Source organism: Chiloscyllium plagiosum, chromosome 22 (assembly GCF_004010195.1).
Source record: "Chiloscyllium plagiosum isolate BGI_BamShark_2017 chromosome 22, ASM401019v2, whole genome shotgun sequence".
Classification (NCBI taxonomy): Eukaryota; Metazoa; Chordata; class Chondrichthyes; order Orectolobiformes; family Hemiscylliidae; genus Chiloscyllium; species Chiloscyllium plagiosum.
Genome location: NC_057731.1, coordinates 20,874,979 through 20,890,530, shown reverse-complemented (window position 1 = coordinate 20,890,530; position 15,552 = coordinate 20,874,979). Strand labels below are relative to the sequence as shown.

At 37.3% G+C, this 15,552-nt stretch overlaps 1 protein-coding gene across 4 annotated transcripts in view; it reads left to right on the top strand.

The window, feature by feature from the left end:
* The window catches only part of pwwp2b (PWWP domain containing 2B), a 43,705-nt gene extending 32,942 nt beyond the window's left edge, over positions 1-10,763 (top strand). For 3 of the 4 annotated variants that reach the window (XR_006314915.1, XM_043712556.1, XM_043712558.1), the window contains one exon: positions 7,488-10,763. The gene's annotated coding sequence lies outside the window, so the exon portion shown is untranslated. The remainder of the gene's footprint in view (positions 1-7,487) is intronic. The other variant, XM_043712557.1, reaches the window with a different exon arrangement.
* Positions 10,764-15,552: the final 4,789 nt, after the last annotated feature.

Below are 15,552 nucleotides of genomic sequence, written 5' to 3'. Positions count from 1 at the left end.
TGCATTCAGATAAGAGCCTCAAGCTTTTACTTTTTATTTTGTTTTCTGGTTCTGTAATTTCTATTGCACTTCAAATGGTGTGCAATAACATCTCTGAACAGGTTAATTTTAAAAAACTGCGAAATTTCGTGCAAGTTTAATCAATCCACACGCTGCTAAGTCATTTCTGCTATACTATAAGGTTTGACTTTAGTGAACTGATATTTGGGCTTTCAACTGCAGATTTGTATTTCCAAGAGTGTGTGGACACTGTGCCACCCAGCATTGGTGTTAGCAAAAATACAGTCAATTTGGTGTACACCAGCAAACATGTCAGCCTGCACGTGGCAAACACACTGGCATACACGCACAGCAAACCAAGAATTCAAAACACCTTGCCTTTTAATTTGCTATCTGAAGACTTATTAAAATGACTAGATTAAGACGGGTGCTAAAATGAAGCGAGTTTTGAAAAGGGAAATGATTTTTCTAATTTTTTTGATCACTTAATTGCAGAACCTCAAGTCGTTCTGTAAAAGGAGCTTTTCAGGCAGGTGTGGCAGTGACTATGAAGTTAATGTGTTGCTAACAACCCAATTCTACATTGACAAAGTAATGTTCTTTCTAAGATTGCTTACAAGTGAAATATTTAGTCCATTCTATTTTTCTCCATGATTTCTGCCTGGAAGGTTCTGGGAGAAGGATGGGAATTGTCAAAAGTACGCTCGCTGGAGAAGTATTAAATAACTCTCTACATTCTGCATTTCTATAATTCTCCACATGTGCAGATGCCATAAGTTGCTGTCAGTTTCATTGGAGTAATGATAAGTGCTGACAGTTTGACTTGCTACCAACATATGATCTGGGACATTTTGCCTGTGTAATAGCTGTTATTCCAGCAACAATATCATTCCACCCAATATTTTGCCCTCCATTTGAAACCAAGGGAAGGATGTTTTTTTTATTTAAAAAGAGATATTTAAACAGAACCCACACTTACACTTGATTGCATTTATTTATCTAATATTACCAAACTTAAGATTTTAATGTCACTATAATTAGTTATCCTTGCACTTACTTTCATTTTGCAAAACTTGGCAAAACAGCCTCTAGTAACAATGTTTTGTGTTTCTCCTTGATTTGCTTTCATTATGGCAGAATGATGTATTTCAGGGTCACAAGCATATTGAATCAATTTAGTAAAATCAATTGTTTCTTTGCCATCATTATTTGTACTGCATTGTTCAAAAATTACGGGTTTTGACAAGGCGAGGAATGGTAACAAGAGAATGCAGAGTGAAGATAGTTGGTTAAAGAATTTTAGCAGAGGGTGATAGGGTACCTTCATTGTACTGGGGGTTGATGTCCATCTTGAGTTCCTGGTGATATTCTTTTCATTTGATTCTGTGTACTGAACAGTTTGGGTTTAGAATTCACTGCTTCAAGGGGTAGTGCAGGCAAACAACTTCTGAAAGAGAATTAGATAAAAAAAGTTAAGAAAAATTGCAAAACTATGTGAAAATATCAGGACCGTGGGATTACTTGTCTAGTTTGTTCAAAGAGCAGGCACAATATGCTGGATACTCATCTCCTACCCTTTTGATTCTAGGATTTGATTGCTGTTTGTTTGTCAAGTTTAACCACGAGTTGTCTTGTGCTTGTTTTCTGATTAATTCACTGCAGCACGAGGAATGTTGGGCAGTGCATCTGTATTTGGGCTAAAGTTTTCAAATGCTGATTCACTTTTTTTTTAAAGTTTGTTTCTGGATTTTTATGTATACAAACTCACTTTTTAAAAAACCCACTATCACTGCCCAAGTTCCTCATGGCAAAATGTGCCAGCGCAGACTCGGAGGACCGAAGGGCCTGTGCAGTATTGTTCTTCTTTGTACTGTGCCAGGCCCAACCAGTTTTCACTGCTTCATCTGTGCTCTTTTATTTCCTCCAATAGACCAGAGTGGAGGTTTTCATTGCTGAGTGTGCAACATTCAGCACTATTCACCACTACTCAGACATTGAAGAATATTGAGTCCACAAGCGTGATCTGAATGGTACCTAGCACTTGCCAGTTATAGAACCAGATGTTGTACTGATCTGCAAGTGCCAGGCAATGACCATCTCTAGGAAGCGAATATTAACCGTCTGCTCTTGACATTCTTTGGCATTACCATCTTTAGATGTACCATCACAAATACTCCAAGTTACTATTGACCAGAAACTAAACTGGATCATCGATATATATATATATACAGTACCTTCAGCATCAGGTCAGAGGCTGGGAATTCTGGGATACGAGTGCCCAGTAGGCTACTTTTGATAAGAGAACTGGTGCAGGATCAACCAACAGCTGTCTCCTCACTGCCTGTCCACCATCCACAAAGCCCAAGTCAGGAATATGGTGGGATACTCTCTATTTGCCTGGATGAATGCAGCTCTAACATCACTTGAAGCCTGACACCATCTAGGATAAACCAGTTTGCTTCATTGCCATCATATCCAACACCTTCAACATTCATTCCCATCACTACTGCCCAACAGGGGTGTTGTGTAGCATCTAAAAGTGCACTATAGCAACTCACCAAGGGTCCTTGGGCAGCACCTTAAAACCTGCACCTAGAAGGACATGCAACAAATGTATGGGAATACCATCACTGCTAATTTCCTTTAAACCACGCACTACTTAGAATTATATTGCTGCTCCTCTTTGTGGTCAAAATCTTGCAGATCTAACTGCACTGTGAGTATCAATCCTCCACAAGCAGCAGTGTTTAAAGATAGCTCATCACTACCACCATGGGATCAAACAGAAATGAGCAATAAATGCTGTTTATAGCCAGAGATGCTGACATCACATTAACATTTATTACAAACAAAACTTCCAAGGCCAGCATTTATTGCCCAGAGGGCAGTTGAGAGCCGACAGCATTATTATGGGTCTGGACTCACATGAGTAAGGTTGGCAGCTTCCATCCCTAAAGGATGTGAAATGTTATGAAATGTCCTCTCTCCCTCCCTTTCTCTTTCTACCTCCTCCCCTACGATTTTACAAACTATAAGTTTGGGCGGCACAGTGGTTAGCACTGCTGCCTCACAGCGCCAGAGACCCGGGTTCAGTTCCCGCCTCAGGCGACTGACTGTGTGGAGTTTGCACCTTCTCCCCGTGTCTGCGTGGGTTTCCTCCGGGTGCTCCGGTTTCCTCCCGCAGTCCAAAGATGTGCAGGTCAGGTGAATTGGCCATGGTAAATTGTCCGTAGTGTTAGGTAAGGGGTAAATGTAGGGGTATGGGTGGGTTGCGCTTCGGCGGGGCGGTGTGGACTTGTTGGGCCGAAGGGCCTGTTTCCACACTGTAAGTAATCTAATAAGTATTATTAACAGGCATGTTTTCAGGCAGAAACAACTTTTTAAATTTACCAATATCTTTGAAACCAAAATTCTAGGATATTGTTATCTACCTGTCATCTTGAGAATTTAAAAATGAGACTAGCATTTTTACAATTGCATGTGAATATTTATTATAATGTTCAGTTCTACATTACATTGTATTCTCTGCCACGTACCCATTGTTATCTAATATTTAACAGCAATCACTTGTCCAGATAGTTACTATTTTGAGCAAAGTAAATATTCAGTGTTGTATTCCCTTCATGAGCTGTAGCTGTGGAGCGAGTCAGTGATAGTTATAACATGACTATCTGCTTGAAATTTATACAATGTTTAAATCCACCTTAAAAATTCTTTTAGATAATTAAAAAATGTAAAGTGGTGATTTAAAGAAAGCTGTACTCGCAATCGAGTATAATTTCTTTTGAGTAGTTTTGTCTCCACCTTCAAAGGAAAGTTGGTGGTAAACTTGACCCTCCTAACTTAGCTAATCTGTCCATGTTTGTGTGCTGCCTTTTAAGAGTTGTACTCTGTATGTCCACAAAAAACGAGGTCTTGTCACTTTTTTTTTCTTTATGCTGTCTCTTTATGAATACTTGACATTCAACTAGCCCTTCCATTCGATCTCTGTCACAGGTATGTGACTAGCCTTCAGCCACATCTCTTCAAGTTTCTTAGCATTTCTGTATTGTTTTCCTTTTTAACTTGGCATTGTATCTATCCGATTTCTATCCTCCTCCATTACTGAACTCCTACCATAGAAACAGGAGTAGGCCATTTGACCCCTTGGGAATACTCTGTCATTCACTATAATAATGGCTGATCTTTGAGTTCAATTACCTCATCCCGCCCTTGCCGAATATCCCTTGATCCTTTTACCAATGACCTATATCAAACGCTTTGGCCTGAAACACCTTTTTTTTCTCTGATAGTGAATTTTACAGGCTTACCATTCTGGATGAAGAAATTTCAACGTAACAGTCCTCAAAGGTTTACCTCACATCCTTAAACTATGACCCCAGGTCTTCTCTCCCCCAACATCCAGAACATCCTGCATTAACCTTTCAAACTCTGTAAAAATTCTTTAGGTTTCTGACATCTTCCCTCATTCTTCTAAATTTCAATGAATACAATCCTAACTGACTCAGTCTGTCCTAATACGTCGGTTATGCCATCCCAGGAATCAATTTGGTGCATCTTTGCTGCACTCCCTATGTGACATGAACATCCTTTGTCAGATAAGACCAAGACTGCACACAATATTCCAGGTGTGGCCTCACCAATATCCTGTACAATTGCATCAAGAAATCCTTTTTCATGTCCTTGAATCTTCTCGCAACAAAGGCCAAAATGCAATTGGTCGCCTTCTCTATGTACTGCACTTGCCTGCTTGCTTTCAGCGACTGGTGCACAAGGGCATCTATGTCTTTTTGAACATGCCCCTCTCTCAATTTACAGCCATTTAAATAATAATCCACATTCCTATTTTTGCTACCAAAGTGGATTACCTCATGTTTATCTGCATAATGCTGCCATGCATTTGCTCACTCGCTCAGCCTTCCCAAATCACATTGCTACCTCTCTGTATCCTCCTCACAGCCTTCTATGGTTTTGTCTCCTTTTTTAAATCGTAGTGTTATGTTAGCTATCCTCCAATCTATAGGAATTGTTCCAGAGTCTAAAGGATGTTGGAAGATGACCACCAATGCATTTGTTATTTTTTTGGGGCACTTCCTTTAAGTAATCTGGGATGTAGATTGTCAAGCCCTGGGGATTTATCAGCCTTCAATCCTTTTCTACTCCATGTTAAATCTTTTTATTGATGCTAGTAAATGCGCTAAGCATTTCAAGCACATTCTGTTTTTATTTCACATTATATGCGAAGGTTCTTTTACTATTTGTACTTGAGAGAATGCCTTCTTTTGTACAGAATGAAAAGTTTTAACAGCATTGTGTATTTGGCCTTGTACAGTTTGAAGATGGTGCCCTTTCCCTAACTTTGTTTAAAAACATTTCTATAATTGGTGTTAATGTGCTGCTGTTACCATTCTTAAGAACCTGCAAGTAAGTCTACTGCAGGTTTCCCCATCATTGTTACTGAAGCATGGATTTCCAGATAGTTCTTTGAACTTGTTTTGTACTTTGAAGCAAGGAAATGGATAAACTGCTATTAAGCTTTCTGTTAACTAGTAGAGTTACTCTGCTGTAACCTTCCAGTCAAAGAAGTTTCTCAGTGCATAATACGTTGTATGTGGATTAATTGACATTTTCCATAGTGAGTTCAGTTAGATCTAAATGTTCAGTCGGCATTGACTACAATATTTAGTGTGTTGATGAGCCAACATTTTTTAAAATGACATCCACTTTTAGTTTTAGAATTTAATTTTGAAGGTTATTTTCCTGGGTATTCTATGTATCCTTTTCATTTGGAGCCCTATATTTAATTTTCACTCCTGACTGTTTACAGAGGGCTTTAAGTAAATTATTCATTTGATGGTGATTCAGACAGACACTTACTGTCTAGCCAGGTTGAATGGTCTGTTTTCCAAAGGGATTTATGTGCATTTTGCCATAGAAACTTAATGTGGTTAAACTAAAATATTTTGCCTCATTGACGATGTCTCAGTCACAGTAAAATTTTACTCCTACACTTTCCTTCAAACTATGGTGTGATAAATTGTGAATGTTTACTGATGAGTTGCTAATTATCTTCACACTTGTTTTGAAGTTTTTTTTTGCAAATGTAACTGAACACAGGTCTTTCCAATTGTTGATAAATGCAAGGGTTTAGAAGCGACACCGATTGAAAGACATTAATAAGCTTTAAGTCGGTAACTAGAATGACCGACTGCAACACATGTTTGTGCTGTGTTTTATATAGCAAATATATAATTAAAGATTTCTTCTGCATATTTCTTCTGATTTACTTCTTTCAATGTCTAGGTACCTTTTGTGATCAAATGATCTATTGTTGTAACCTCAAGACCCCTTTCACTAACAGTCTCTGAGCTTTTCTTGTCATGACTGACTCCTTTTGACTTTAATCTGTTTTGAAGCAGATATGTCACAAATTGGCCCATGGTCTGAAAGACCTAAATCCTTTTGATCAGTTTGCTTAGTTCCTAATTTTGTTCTTTCTGTTTGATATCTATCTGCGAACTTCACTTACTATACATTAAAATTTAAAAAAAATTTAACTCATGATATCCTTTTTTGATAATCCCATGCATTTTGGAGGCCCTTTTTTTTTGTTATGGCAGTTTGTTTCCAGGACCAAGTTTCATTTTACCTATTTTGGTGTAAAAGTTTCTCCTCCACCTAATGGGACAATACTCGTCTATTGTTTTTGTGCAGTTTCCCTAACATTTTGAAAAATCTTAATTTGGCACGAAAATCCTCTACGGTATCTCTTCCTCTCCATTAAACTTGCCCAAAAGAGTCGTGGGTGACACATTTGAAACTTCCCTGAAGCAGGCACTTGATCCTTTTTTGAATGAGACGTTAACCCCAAAGAACTTTTCTTGGGTGGAGGCTTGGACCCAAGACACTTTTTGAAGAAATTAAGATCTCTTGGATCCTCAGTCCTCAGACATTTTGGGTGATTATTTTTGCAAATTCATTGGCATTTAGCAGCATATCATTATCACGGTGCACTAGATGCAAGGCTTGCAAAATGCTAATGTTACCTCTTCTCCAGCATTCACTGGACCGGTACCCAATGAACAAGTAATGCTGAACAATAACTTATTGTTAATTATAAAATAATTTAAAGCAGTTCAGTAGTATAGTAAATCGTGAAGTTGTAACAAATTTACCATGGGGAAAAGTTACTTAAAATGAACTGTTACTAAGAAGAGCCCATTGGCTAACTGGAAATTCCATGGTGCTTTTTAGTTTTTTTTAAGTAAAAGCATAGATTTGCAGAGCAACTTTAAATCCAGCATAGGATATAATGCATTGCTGTTGCAGAAGAACTTACTGTGCACATTTGTGTAGTATGACTTATTGTTTATTATGAAAAGGTAATGTGCAATACTGGAAATGTTTGATCAGTGCCAATACTTGTTGTTACAGCTTTCTTGAATCAGCCATTGATGCAGTAACTTTCCTTTCTTTTTTTCTTGAAGATAGCTGAAGATCAGGGGAAAGATGAGTGGATATCCTTCCCATGTTTTAACTGTCTCTGAGCTTCAACTAATATTCCATTTTGTATGGCAATTACATGGCTGTTGGATCCTGGTGAATTCTACCAAGTTATCTTGAAGGACTGAGCTTGAGCTGTGACAAGCAAGAGAAAGGATCAAGCAGAAGGAAGTCTGACTTTTCTTTTGGACTGTTAATGGCTATGATGTAGCCCATATTCTTATGGGTGGACAGTGAATGTTATAATTTGGAATGTAACTATTTAAGTCACTGTTTTCATTGTCTGAGATTGGTTTCAATTGAATAAATTACTGCAAAAAAATTCCAGGGTGAATAATCGACAAAGACTAGAGCCTTTTTTATTTTGATTCAAATGATTTTTTAAAATTATATAGTGCAGTAGTTTTAATGCAGTGAACATAACATGTCTTTAAATACTGCAGATGACTATTTGTCTCAATGGTTACGAGACATTTTGGGTGTTTTTTTTTTTTGTAACTTCATTGGCATTTAGCAGCATATCATTATCAGTGCACTAGATGCAAGGCTTGCAAAATGCTAATGTTACCTCTTCTCCAGCATTCACTGGAACTGTACCCAATGAACAAGTAATGCTGAACAATAACTTATTGTTAATTATAAAATAATTTAAAGCAGTTCAATGGTATAGTAAATCGAAGTTGTAATACAAATTTACCATAGGGAAAAGTTACTTAAAATGAACCGTTACTAAGAAGAACCCATAGACTAACATGTTGGCCCTTCCATTTGCTCTCAAGCAATATCATGGATAGCATTAACCTGTATCTTTAATCATGTCATCTTTCAGTGTATCAATTCAAACTAACTTTAGTGGCTTTCTTTAAGGTATTTTGAACACTGATGCTGAAGTAATTGAGCAAGCCATGATATTAAGTTTAAATGTGCTATTAACAGCATTGGACATTGCATAACAGGTTGTGTTAGAAGATGCAAATGTAATCCAGGCCACTGTAGATCAGTAGAGCTGTTCTATTGTTTGTTCCACCATTGCATTTTCACTTCCAGTCCTATTATGTGCAGGAAGTTTACCAAAAACTGAAGTGCTTCCATAGAAATAAGCCAAAATTAATTTAACGGGGAGGAAAATGCAGTTCAAAGAAAATCAGGCCATGTGAAGATTGTTTGCATAATATCTGACTTGGTGAAAGGATTAACAATTTTGAGGAATGCATTGCTTTTATCTTTTGAAGGGTGTCTCCAATATGTTATGAACCTTTACAGTGAAATTCACTATGATTGAGCCAAGTTTCTTTAAAGAAGCAGTGATTTATTCCATCATTACTGAAAAGACAATACCTGCAAGAATACTGGTGTCTTTACCTTGTCTATGCTGCAAAACAGCCCTTTAGAGCACTTAAACACTATCAGTTGGTAAGTGTACCTTTGGATCCACATAAATCCAGCACTATACTTTTTCAGTTTTTGGTCAAGTGTGGTGTTTGCAACTATATAATTGAAATTGGCAGCCTGACAGGTAGGAGTGAAAATTTGATCCTTTTGCAAAATGCTTGTGTGCTAACATCAAACAAATTAGGTTCAGACTAGAACATGTACAGAAGGATGTTTGCAGTTCTGGAGGTTGCTGAATCCTTGTGGAATTGCATTGAAGCATGAGCTGATACCTTCAGAAGGGCAAAGGTGAATCCAAGAAATGGAGTGGAAATGTTTTCCAAAACAATTATTTTGTATGCATGCATGGAGTTAATGGATCAGTTGTTCTCTACTGTTATTTTGTTGGAGCAGCGCATCATGTTGCATGTAGGTGCATTCCAGACAAAATGTCCACCTGTATTCATTATGAGCATTTAGAAGAACTGAGCAGACAACTTTGAAAAGTATGGAATAATTCAATTTTTTTTTGTTAATTTCAGGTATATATATCTAGGGAACCAGAGACTTGTCCAAAGATGCTACCAGCATTTCCCCATGTAAGCCAATTCTTGTCTCAAAATTCTGTTTTGGGGTGTTCAAAGAAACCTGAATGAGAGCAGATATATTAGATTTGCAGATCTTCAGTGTAACGGACTTTTTTTCTGTACAGTTTGTCAACCTGTTCCTGCAAAAACTTGTTTCATCTTTTTTTCATCTTAATTGTTTCCAGTACCTTCTGAGAAGGAATGTTTAACAAACTCTTATTGTAGTACAGTTGCAAAAGAACTGCGTTTATCTTATTTATAACCCCAGTTTCAAAAATCACATGCTTGTTCGTACTTCTGGTGAAATCACTTTTTAGCGTGCAAAGTGGTTTTAGCAGTAAAAACATGGCTGCTGCTTCCTTTACTGGAATAATTCTTCCTTGTGCTAATAGTGAAGCCTTAAGAGCTTATATTTGGGTGGGGCGTGGGGAAGAGAGATAAAAAATTAAATCCTGCATGTACAATAGCTTTCATCCATCAGTTTACCAAATTGTTTACAAGAGTTGATGCAGATGATAGGTGCCTTCCTACTTATACAGGGACAACTTCAACCAGTGGCTGCTGCCAACTATAATCATTTTTAGTGACGACTCTGCTTTATGGTGGTGTGGAGACAGAAGATTGGACTCCTGTGTACACTTGTGAAGCCATAAGACCCATTGTTATGTTGAACAACACATTTTAGATTTAAAAAACCAATCTGCTGTCATTTGATTAATTTCATTTTCTTAGGAAAATTGAATGCTGAGGTAAAGCTCTGCCTTGCTTATTGACAGTTTTGTTTGCCTAAACACTGGAGAGTTCCACTGTGTTAGAATCTACTCTGATAACAAGATGGTAAAAGGCTGCTGCAGGCAATTGACTTGTGTGTATGGCTCTCAATGGTTATAGATAGCAGAGCAAACCAACTGGATTTAGGTAAAATGCAGAATTAAAAGACTCCTTGGAGTCACTTACAAGCTGTGGCATGTGAGGGACAGCATAGAACCTCAACTTCAATGACCCTGCACTGAAAATGTCAGCCTCAATTGGATTTGATTTCCTGGGTTGTAAACTGCAGTGAATGATAATAGATTATATACTCTACAGGAGATTTTTTTAAAGTGATTGTAGCAATGAATTTTAAAATGTGCTCTGCTGTACTTGTAAACGCTAGTGAATTGTATTCAGTCTTTGTATGACTTGCTTTACAACAGATTGACATTGTGTATTTACTAGTGCACTTCCACCGTACAAACTGCTGATGTATTGGGAGTAGCAACAAGATAAAAAGTTAATCAGCAATAAAGTCTATTGAAACTCTTTGCATTTCATTCATTTTCTTTAGAACATTGGCCGTGCATGTGGATTGTTATAGCCCTAACAAAATAGTTAGAATGTTTGAAATAGCTTATCCATTTATGTATAAAGACTTCCTATTTTATGCTATTTGAGATTTTAATGGGAGGGGAAGGTGAGGAGAAGGAAACCAGAGGTTACCTAACAAAACACTTTGATTTGATGATACAACATTACACTTTGATGAAGCAAAATAAAATTAACTATCATGATTTTTCCAGTTCTGTGCTGTGCATAAAGTATTTTAACCAGTGGAACATAATGGCAGTGTTTAGTATACAAGCTGTCTTTGTTGTATGCTCAAGAAGATGAGACTTTCTGGTACTCTTTTTCTCAAAGGTCATATTTTGTTTCTTAAATGTTCCCTTTGTGTTTACTGTAAAACCGATCTCAGAAAAGTAACTATGATGGTTCCTCACTGTTTTGATTTTCACATGTTACTGGGATTTTTGTCTTCTCCAGTAAAGACAGACATTTTACATTCCTTGTTTTTTATTATCAATTCACAAGTCATTGCTTACTTTATTGGTGCAGGCTTGGAGGGCCGAACGGCCTGTTCCTGTGCTGTAATTTTGTTTAGTTAACCTTAATTAATAATTGTTCTGAAATTTCAAAATAATTTCTAAAGTAGGTTAAGTATTTCCATTCACCTTGTTAGCTGTTTTAAAATTGTTTTTAATCTCCTTTTACATTTTGTTTTCTTGGGGGCTATTCTAGCTAAAAGTTGACAAAAGCCCTGGACCTGATGACCATTATGCTATTGCCTTGAAAGAAATGGCTTCAGAAATGTTATCTGTAAAGTAAGCTATGATTTTCTCAACTTATATTTTTGTAAATGTTCCAATGAATTGCAAAATCATAAATGCAAGAAATGAGGGAGACAATACAGAAAACGGTAGCCTGACATCGGGAAATGCTGGAAACTATTATGGAAGAGGCAATAGAGGTCAGATAATTGGAATACAATCAGGCAGAGTCAATATGATTTTATGAAAGGGAAGTGCTGTTTGACAAATAATTTTTTGATGGAGTAACACAGAGGGTAAATGAAGGAGAATCTAGATGTGGTGAACTTGGATTTCCAAAAGCTCTTCATGAGCCGTCATGTTGCAAAATAAGAGCTTGAGGTATAAAGGATTGTGTTGGTGTGGATAGACAACTGGTTAGCTAAGAAGACATTGAGACTATGCATGATCGTCATTTTTGGGCTGGGGAGTGGTGCAGTTGGTTGATATAACGCAATTGTCCAGTTCTCATGCAATCTCATGTTATAAGAAAAGTGTACAATAGCTGCACCATTTAAACTATTGGGACTGGAATGGCTTTATAACTAATACAGGTAAGGAAAGTTCTGCAAATAAGTCTAAATTGTTCAATTGCATTAAATCCAGTCTGGGTTGAAGAAACGCATCCTGGCAGAATCAACTGTTAACTGTTCTTTTCCAAATGTGAATAAATATGTACCTAAGTTTCTTCTCCAATATTTACCATACTACTGATGTCAGGGTCACCAGCCTATAATTTTCTGGATTATCACTGCTTAAAGAAACAACATTGGCTATTTTTCAGTCTTCTGTGGCTAAAGAGGCTAGAAGAATTTCTGTCAAGGCCCCAGCAATCTCCTCCCTGGCCTGCATCAGTCTCCTGGTATCAGGCCTTGGGGACTCCTCCACCTTGAATGGTTTTCAACACCTTTTTTTTTCCTCTGAGTAATTTAATCTATGGAATTCCCCACCTCCCCCAACCCCAAAAAGACTTGGGCACATCTGTTCACAGCTGAGTTAGATTGATTTCTGATGATCAAGGGAGTCCAGCCTTGAGAGAAGGCAGAAAGACCAGTGGAGTTCAGGTCACATTCAAATCAGCTGTGACCTTATCAAATGACAGAACGAACACAAAGGGTTGAATGGCATACTCTTGCTACTAATTCTTGTTTTCATGAATGTATGTTCAACTTGTGTCAAAGTACTGAATGTATAGTTGGAAGTTTTTCGTATTGAAAATAGATTAAAATAAATATTGAAACAAAACACTAAGGTCCTGCAGAGTATGAAACATTTGTTGCTGTGTCAGCTTCTGGGACTAGTATTGCATAATGACAAAACAATTCATTGTAACGGTATTTCGTTTTGGATTGCTTGTAAATGAAAGTAGTCACCTTGTTTTATTTTTGCTGTTTCCTTACTCTGTTGCATCACTATTCTGAATGTTAAGTCACTGGAATGGGCCAAAAATGTGTGATATGTTTAAATGTTGGAGAGAGATCACTTGCATCTAATAGTGTTCAGATTACTTGATGTTTGATAACACTAAATTGTAAATTATATAAATGTTTTACTTGACATGGAAGAGTGAAAAACTGTTCTGTTAACCTGATTTTTTAAGGAATATTAACTTATTGAGATTTGGCAAATGGGCACTTGTTTTGAAATTAAGGTATTCACCTTAGAGCAAAACATCTGTTCTTGATGTGAAAATCAAGAACAAGCAAATGGATTCAAGATCCAAGGAATGGTCCCTCAGTTGTCTAGTTAGCTTAGTGGGTTAAAGTCTTGCAAGTGTTTTGGCAAGTAACCCTACATTGTGTCAAGCAGCCCAACTCAGTACTACCTACAGTTAAATTCTAAAGCAGGCAAAAGGCACACTTTTTAAAAAAAACAAGGTGATTTTGAGCAGATTAATCCAGCCTTGAGCATATGCATTCAAATGAAGAGTGAAGAAATGCAGAGTATGGTTTTGCAAGTGTAAATCCTTAAGACAACCAGTTAGGAAAAGGATAAAAGATTTATCTTAACTGATCAAAATTGAATTTTAACATCACAAATTCCATGCTCCATGTCAGTCATGAGGGAGTACGAGGTGAAGCTGGAGACTAGAAACTGTTCATAAAGAAAATCAAAAATTAGTTATTAAAGCCTACACACGCGCGCGCGCACACACACACACTGGGCTGCATTACAAAGCAATGACTGTGGAATTGATAAATTAATTGACATGTAAGAGAAGTTCTTTCTGTGAGGTGGATATCACTGATGCAGCCTCTGTTTATAGCCCAGTTCTAGTTGCATTTTAAAAGTGGATACGATCCATAATATTAACTGGGCTCGTAAGTCCTTTGACCACGTACTTTATTTCACCTTTTGTGTAATATGCCACCCATTGGTCATGACTGCAATACCTATTGTCAATAAAGTAACCTCTAATAAAATGTCGCACTAAACGTGGTTCAGGTCAGTATACAAACTTAAAAGACCCATCAAGAGCCTTAAATTTGTTTCTACTTGTATATGAAATATTTTCAGCAGTCAGTCTGTCCAGTATCATAAAATCATTATAGCCTACTTCCACACTGGAGGGATTCTATTTGGTGCACCAAGTACACACTGACCCTCTGAAGAGCAGCCCACCCAGACCCAGTGCCTTACTCTATCTCTGTTACCCTGCTAATCCCATGGCTAATACACCTAGTCTGCATCTCTCTGGACATAATGGGCAATTTAGCATGACCACCTGATCTAACCTGCACATCTTTGGACTGGGAGGGATCCGGAGAACCTAGAGGAAACCTACAGAGAATGTGCAAACTCCACGCAGACAGAATTGAATCTAGGTCCCTGCTATTGTATTAATTTTTTGGAAAATTGATAACTAAGCATTCAGCTGAAGATTAGAATTGGCAGATCTATCTGGCCAGGTAGTTGAAAAAAAAATGCAAATGCAGAGGTGAAGAGGATCTGCTTCACTAATTCCGAACCCCGTAACTTCTGGGTTCAAATATATATAGTGAGAGTTTACTAGCATTCTCCTGTGACCCTAATACTGTCAGTATATTTCAATTTTATTGATATGATGTAAGACTAAGTAGAGTAAAACTTGCTTTTTACTGACTTATTTGACCTGTAGCAGCTTTCTATAGTGAAAGAACTGATGGTGTTTGTCCTCATTTTTTTAATAAAAAGATCAGCAATGCAGGAATCAAATAAATCGCATTCATGATTTATCTGAGCATGTGTATGGACTTCTCCATTGGGAAGTAGTGGATGTAATTAACTGATCCACATGCAAGTTATTACGTAAATAGTAAGGATCTTGCATTGAGAAGTACAATAGAATAATTTGATTTATCATGTGACCTTATCAATTGATTTCATTGAATTCATTGATTTATATTTATGCTGTGTTCTGTTTAACTGAGTGGTATGTTTCTTACGGTTAGTAAAACTGAGCTCAGAGCAGGAGAGTATCATAAATTTGGGAATGAACTTGGGAATCATATTTTCCAGGCAAAAAGGTAATGAAGATTTGGAATTCTTTCGCCTCAAAAGTTTGTTAATACTAGGTCTGTTAGAATTCTCCATCAAGTTTTAGATTTTTGTTGGACAAGAGATCCAGGGAGGTGGGAAAATAAGATTGTGGATGAGTCATTATCCACTGAATAGCAGAACATGCTGGAGGGGTTGAATAACTCCTGTTTGTATGACTCCATTAGAATTCATATGCTTTATGGCTTGACTTCATTGATCTAATTACCTTGGTTTGTGCAGTTATCTAAGGCAGCCAGTCAGGAATTAACAGTATCTGATAAAGCCATCGAAGTAATCCCTCAGTTCCTTGAGACTATTTGAGTCCGCTGCTATCGCTCACTGAGACACGAAACGCAGCTAATAGATGAAACCTAACAAGACATGGTCCAGACAACTCCTGCAGCAAACTGTAAAGCTGATGATTGTAGACTGTTGCTCAAACTTTGAGA